The 7,022-nt window shown below is 38.8% G+C and overlaps 1 pseudogene; it reads right to left on the bottom strand.

The window, feature by feature from the left end:
- Positions 1-697: 697 nt before the first annotated feature.
- On the bottom strand, positions 698-2,512 carry LOC128729023 (60S ribosomal protein L7a-like; annotated as a pseudogene).
- Between the last annotated feature and the right edge of the window lie 4,510 nt (positions 2,513-7,022).

The raw sequence follows: 7,022 nt of genomic DNA on the forward strand, positions 1-7,022 counted from the left end.
AGGTTTGATTGAACTGATTGATTGGAGGCGAAATCTTAAGGCGCTTCTGCAAGATGACCTTGTCCAAATGCTCGTTGAGCCGATTTCGAACTATATGCTCACACACGTTTGCGGCAGTGTGGAGCATGCATAGGGGCCTATAAGAAGACGGCAGGCCCGGTGGTTTGCCCGGTTTCTATAACAGCACCAACCGTTGACGTTTCCACTGTGCCGGGAATTCCGCTCTATCGAGGAGCTCCAGGTAAATGCGTCAAAAGGTGGTCGGGCTCGTTATTATGGCCATCGTTATTGCAGCATTGGGTATCCCATCTATGTCCGGGGCCTTCCGCGGGTTTAGCGATGCAGCGATCGCGAGCAGCTCTTCCTCGGATACAGGGCGGACTGACGACGCCGCTGTCGGGGATGGCTCCGGCCAGTCCATCGTGGGGCGTTCAGGGATCAGCTCTGTCACGATGGTGCCAAGCGCATGAGCTTCCCGCTCCGAAGATATTTGATTCGGCCTCGCTTATGAGATCCTTTGAAGCAGCGACGCTTGCTTGCCCGGATCTCCGCTACGAACTGGCGCTCTACGTCACGCGCCATATTCATACGGCAAGCGCGCGCCTCCGGATCCCTTGCTCGCTACATCGCTTCTCTGGCTCGTCGACAGGCAGTCTTCAGCTCTGCCAACTCGGGGTTCCACCAGAAGGCCGAACGGTTAACTCGGCATGCGGCTATTGCGCTCTGTGGCGCTTGTACATGTCGTGCGGTAAATGAGCGTACCTAAGCGAGATTTTCCTTTTATTGTGCAGTATGATAATCCCATTTTAGGGCACAACGCGGGAAGATACACCATCAGCTGTTAAATAAAAGAAATAAACAACATTATACATCGGGAGCCATGTAAACAAACCGGAAGTAAAGAAATAATAACGGTCAGATAAAAATGTCAACGTGAAGGATATTCTTCAGAAACCACCAAATAGCGGACATCAGTTGAAGAAATTCTATCATCATATAAGTACAAATGGCAAATGCAGATGAATAACAATACGGAAAATAATTAAAGCTCACCTCTATTGGATCGACATCGTGAGCGACCACGATCAATTAGGCCTTCTTGCAGGACGGTTCCACTTTACCGGTTGCTTTTGCCTCAGCCTTAGTCGTTGCAATTAGTTAATTAGTCGTTGCAATTTTGCAATCGGATTCTCCAGACGGTATTTTTCGAGGAGCTTAAATAGCTGCTGAGCAATAGGTCTATCCAAGGTTTGACTGAACTGGTTGATTGGAGGCGGAATCTTAAGGCGCTTCTGCAAGATGGCATTGTGACGCTGGATTCGAATGTACTTCTGCCAGCGCACGAACCTGGAAAAATGCATAGTTAACTTTACAATATAGATGCAGTCATCGTTCTATAAATGCATTTCAGATCAAATTAACGACGAATAAACTCCTGCCATATACACTTACCAACTCCGTAGTTGTTCGCACGGCGCTCGAACAGCGGAGTAATCAACTTTTTTTTCGGAGCTTCGACCTTCCTCTTGATAAGCAGTGCAGGAGCGACCTTGTTTTTACCTGGGCCTTGCCTTTACTTGCTGTGTTCCTATGGGACAGAAATACAATTCAATTAATTAAAATTACAATTCAATTAATTAAAAATTAAAATTAATGCTAATGAGAATTGTATTAAGCACATAATCTTTTTTAGAGCTTGTAAATCTTTGCAAAGAATTAGTGGCGGCCACGTGTTTAACATATGGAATCCCAAATTCATATCACATACTTTACTCCTAAAATTTTACTGTTGGTAACGAAACTTAATTCGCCTAGTATCGTAAAAGAATCTAAACACGTGAATTATATTCCTTTTTCTGAGCGATTGTTCTGAAGAAACGAATCAGCTTGCCTTGTAGCTCTGCTAAGAAATGAATTAAAGAACGCACGTTGCGAACGACAAGGCTGCAAACCTGAGCGTGCTGTAGTTCGCAGCTGAAGTACATTTGACAGCTGTTTCATCATACACGTGCCTAATGATTGATTACCCACACGATTGATTACATCCATTTGAGTACTTAATATTTTCATCCAACTTGATAAACGACTGCAGTTAATTTACAACCAATGCAAATTGTATAATAGTAAATAATTTTTGGACAGGACGCATAAAATTGGTGCTATTTACAAAGTGCTTTTTTACAAATCTAGCCTTGTGTCTTTGGAAAATTTTCCATGGCTTTCATGTATTTAAGCCCTCTTTCACACAGCATTGGTTGGTTTGCAATCCGGTTGGTTGTTGGGGTGGGGGGGGGGAGCTTATGCAAAATATCAACCCCCATCTAACAACCCCACACACTCTACAACTCATTCCTTCCACTTAAATAGATTTTTACCAATATATCTGCTGGGGAAAAATTATATTAACAATGAAATTTGTTCGGCAGTATTTAGCATCAGCATGTAAACAAGACACCTTTGAGCTAACCCATTTGTTTATACATATGTCCATGTCATACATGTCCATGTTCATGTTTATACATATGTCCATTTATACACCAATCCATGGGTCTTATTTTCAGGGTGCTGTCAAAAAATGAGTGGGAGGGGTGTATATTAAGTTTTTACTGTTTTATTTTTTATTCGATCTGTGGATCAACCATAAGGCCAGATTTCATGAAAAGTGAAATTGAACAGGGAATGTTATTTCAGACCAATTTTTGGATGAACTTCGTAGTAATTCTCACCATACAATGGGGAACATTCTGTCGATGGTAATGAATTTCTAGCTAAACCATGAAAATGTCACATGTGAAATGTGTCAAATTTGGCCAATCGTAATAACCGGTTTGACGGGCGAAAAGTTCAAAATGTATCGATTCATTTGCTCTACGAACATATTAATTCTGCATATAATCAGATACCGGGGAATTGCAAAAAATGCATTGGATAGACTTTAATGTTTATTAACTCACGGAAAACTTTTTTCTTGCATGCACTCAACTACAAGACAAATATTAATGAACTTATATAGTCTATCAATGAACGTGTACTAGAATATCAGCATTTTAATGCTCAAAAATGTTTGAAAAAAATTTCTGTCCTCAAAATTCTTGAACGTTACTGGTCTTAACCCTATATTACACAACCCTATATTATATAACCTATGTTACACAAGTTATGCATGTCGTGGGTTTTCCATGGTCATTGGCAAAAAACACATCTACTTCTTCAACTTCCTTAGAGTAATGTCTCTTATAGATACCAACTTATATTACACGTGTAACGGCATGCTTAGGATTAAGAATAACCATTTAAAGAGTTTTTGTATAACAACTATTGATGACAAATTATACTTGGTTAATTTTAAAAATTGTACCAATAAATTGATTACTCGAATTTAGTCGGGATAATGCTGTGTTAATAATGTAAGGCTTCCTGTTTCTAGTTTCATATATTGTAGTTCATTCAATCTTAGCTACTGCTATTTAAATCTTTCGATTATCATCAACATATTTAAGCATTACTAATTTTCCTCATTTTACTACACCTATATTCAATTCTTTCATTTTCAATTTCAATTTAATTTTCAATTTTTGCATTCCTTCCAGATTCAAAACAGCCTCCTAAACAAGTGGTAGGAAATCATTTTTCCTACACTAAAGTGTCAATACATGAATAGATTTGATAGATTTGATTCCACGGAGGTAGATAGATAGAAAATAAATTTAATTTCATGTAATCCAATTATTTCAACCTAATTGTTTCTCTTACTTTATCTCTTTCTCTCTCTCTCTCTCTCTCTCTCCCTCTCTTATCAACTAAAACGTATTACCTATTAGCCAATAGTAGCTACAAAATACATGAACTGCTATTTTTAATCACCAATTTCTATAACAATCTTAAAAATATCTTATCTCCATTTATATACCCTGTATTATTTCTGTCCTTTTCCTTGTGAAATAAGAAGGGAAAGAAATTATAGATAGTGTTGATATATAGATGCCATAAAATAATGATTAAGAACGACTAAATGTGGTTCGAAAAGATGTAGCAATACAGGTGTAAAATAGTGGAAAAGGGAAAAGTGAAATCAAACAAAGAAGGTAATTTAAAAAGATGAAGAAGAAATAACGAAGCAAGGAAGCAAATTTGATGCAATTTACAGATTGAAATAGTATTATCGGAAAAGGAATATGCAAGTACAAAGATGCAGCGGCAGATACAAGATTTTCAAACATTAGAGCCAACACTAAGTGTCTTCAGCATGGAATGAAGTAAAAAAATTAATTTCTAAAACAATTTTGATTCAGATGAGTTATGGAGAAAGACTGCTCGGTGCAGATAAAAAAATAATTTTATTTATTTTCTACAGCTTGGACAACACGTGTGTCCTGGCTGAACCTTACAATCGAACCCAACTTGATGAACCCCTGATCTTCGTTTATCGTTGAAGGTTGTGTTTTGAAGAAAAAAACTCCAACTATTTGGACCATGTGATGGACTTAATACGTTTTGACGGACTTCAATGTTGGGTATTATCGATAAACTACTCACTATCACTCCATAAAAATGTTTGCTGACCGAAAACTGCTATTATTTTGACGAATCGGGAGCATTTGTGCAATTGTTTGAATGAGCCCTTCAAATAATAATGTCTAATTGTGCTTCTACGCTGTCCATCCTGGTATTAAATACTCGTTGTACTACCCCAGATAATCGTTTGCGATTTACCCATTCCGTCTTCGTCCGATAGATCTATATGTACGTCTGAATCTGTAAGAATCAATCAGATGTTACATGTTACATGATTCCAGTTTAGATGACGGTGCATGAGCAAATTATGTTAAAATGTTTTGAATGTTTAAAGGAAAGATTCATCTCACCATTGATAATCTGCTTGCGTCATTTAGGGCAGATGTTGCGATGTTTAAGGCGTCGTTTGCGTTAATATGGAGAGGTTACTGGAATAATTTACAATATTGTATTACTGCGTACCTTTTCCGAGGTACTTAATCTCATATAAAATAATACATAACAATTTGACTGTTATCGGTACATTAAAGCCGAGTTAGAAACGGTGGCTATAGATATATCTGCTATAGACGAGCAGGTTTTGCAAGGACTGGTGCACCGAAATCGCAAGGACGTATTGATCTAACCATTGCATATATTTCACAGCAAGCGCGAGAAGAACACATAGAACGAAGGTACGAGAACGAATGTGCGTAGAAGCGGTAAAGAGAAAATAGAGCGGTAATGCAAAAGAAGAGCACTATCCAGTGAGTGCACAACAACAGAGAATTAAGGATCATATGCATTAGCCAAAGAAATGAACTCGCGTAAAACTTTTATTTTGGTAATTATTTTTTACAAAACTCCCAAGTTGACAGGAGCTTTATCGGTTCCGGTATCAAATCGGTTTATCATACACGAGGATGAGCATGAACCCTTCGCATAATCAAAATATGTAACGCTATTTCTCGCTCTTTCTCTCCTTCAAACCCTTACGCGACATAACACCATGAAATGCAAGCATCACTCGATCAAAAACCTACACTACTACATACACACAGCGTTCTGTGACACGGTACCAGTAATTTTGTCGGTACCGTTGGAACCGGATACCGCTCATACAATTTGTACGGAGCGAGGCACCGTTCCCGGTACAGTTCCGTGTCGTTTGCACCCACCCTTATGGCTTCCGGGCGTTGCATTGGGGTGCGTACGATGATCACGTGACTCATCGTGTTCCGTTTCCGTCCGTTGCGAGTTTCTCAAATCCGATATTGCTGAAGGGAAATCCGATCTGGAACTGTCTGCAGTACCTTGTGCTGGTCTCGATGTAGCTAACTTGTCGATTTCGATGTTTCTAACTGATGAAACCAAATAAATTAACTAGTAACACCAACAAAATATTTTGTAAGTCTATGTGTAAAACTTTAATTGTCGGTAAGGGTATAAGATGCTGATGGTGTCATTATTATATTTTATGCCGAGTCAGTCGAATTAATTTATAGTACTGTTGGCTCACATTTTTTAATCACAGTGGAGAATTCACAGTGGAGCAATTCTATTATCCGATGTAAAGGCGAAGGAGGGTCGCGGTACGGACTAGAATTATTGTCTCGGTCTGATAAGGGTTTTCTTTCCTGTATGGTGTCAGCGACCGTCGTTTCAGTCTGGGAGTTAGGTGTAACTCTTGCCAATGCGCGTCAGGAGAAACAGATAGTATACTGTATATGTGCGCGAAGGAATGCGATACCATATGTGGCTTCTCATGTTAGTCGTTAGAGATTTAAAAGTGCGGCTTTACGGGGAGCGTACAAACTACATCTCTCAAAATTCCGTCGATGAATGTAAACCACTTTTATGGTTCGTACAACAAATATTCATCTACAGTGTTTTCTAAAGCCGCAGGGTCTAACATAAGATTGATTATTCTCAAACATTAAAAAAAAACTTCTAAAAGAGTTCTACGATTCTAGATCAGCTTTAACATACTCCACCATAGTAATTTAATAAAAACGAAACGCTTTACTCACTTCTATTTTATAATTAGTTTGCTTCATAATCAATTCAAACCACCGCCACTTGAAACAAAAATACGCAATGGTCAACTATGCATTGCATATAGCAATGCCCAAGTCATACATTATTTTTACTATACTTCAAAATAATGAACTTGCGTCGCTGCAATATTTTAGAAATATTCTAAAGCAGTTATTTGCCACAAATGCACCAGACAAAATTGTAAATTTAGCAATGAACCTATAGCTCTGTGTGTCTATAGGTTCCAAGCCAGTGGCTGACAACCTTTCATTTCCGGGAACCTTGCCATTATTTTGTCGTAGGGGTGAGGCACTCAATCATCAAATAGCGGTACTGATGTACGACTGTACTTTTGCAGGAGTCCCAACCAAAGGAGTTCCTATTCATTAAAAGTGGCCCTCGCTTACATTCAAATCAGAAGCAACTAAACATCGTTGACAGTGACACCAGAATTGGCAAACCGAACGAACCGACACCGTTGTCGACCGCTG

Source organism: Anopheles nili, chromosome X (genome assembly GCF_943737925.1).
Source record: "Anopheles nili chromosome X, idAnoNiliSN_F5_01, whole genome shotgun sequence".
NCBI classification, from domain to species: Eukaryota; Metazoa; Arthropoda; class Insecta; order Diptera; family Culicidae; genus Anopheles; species Anopheles nili.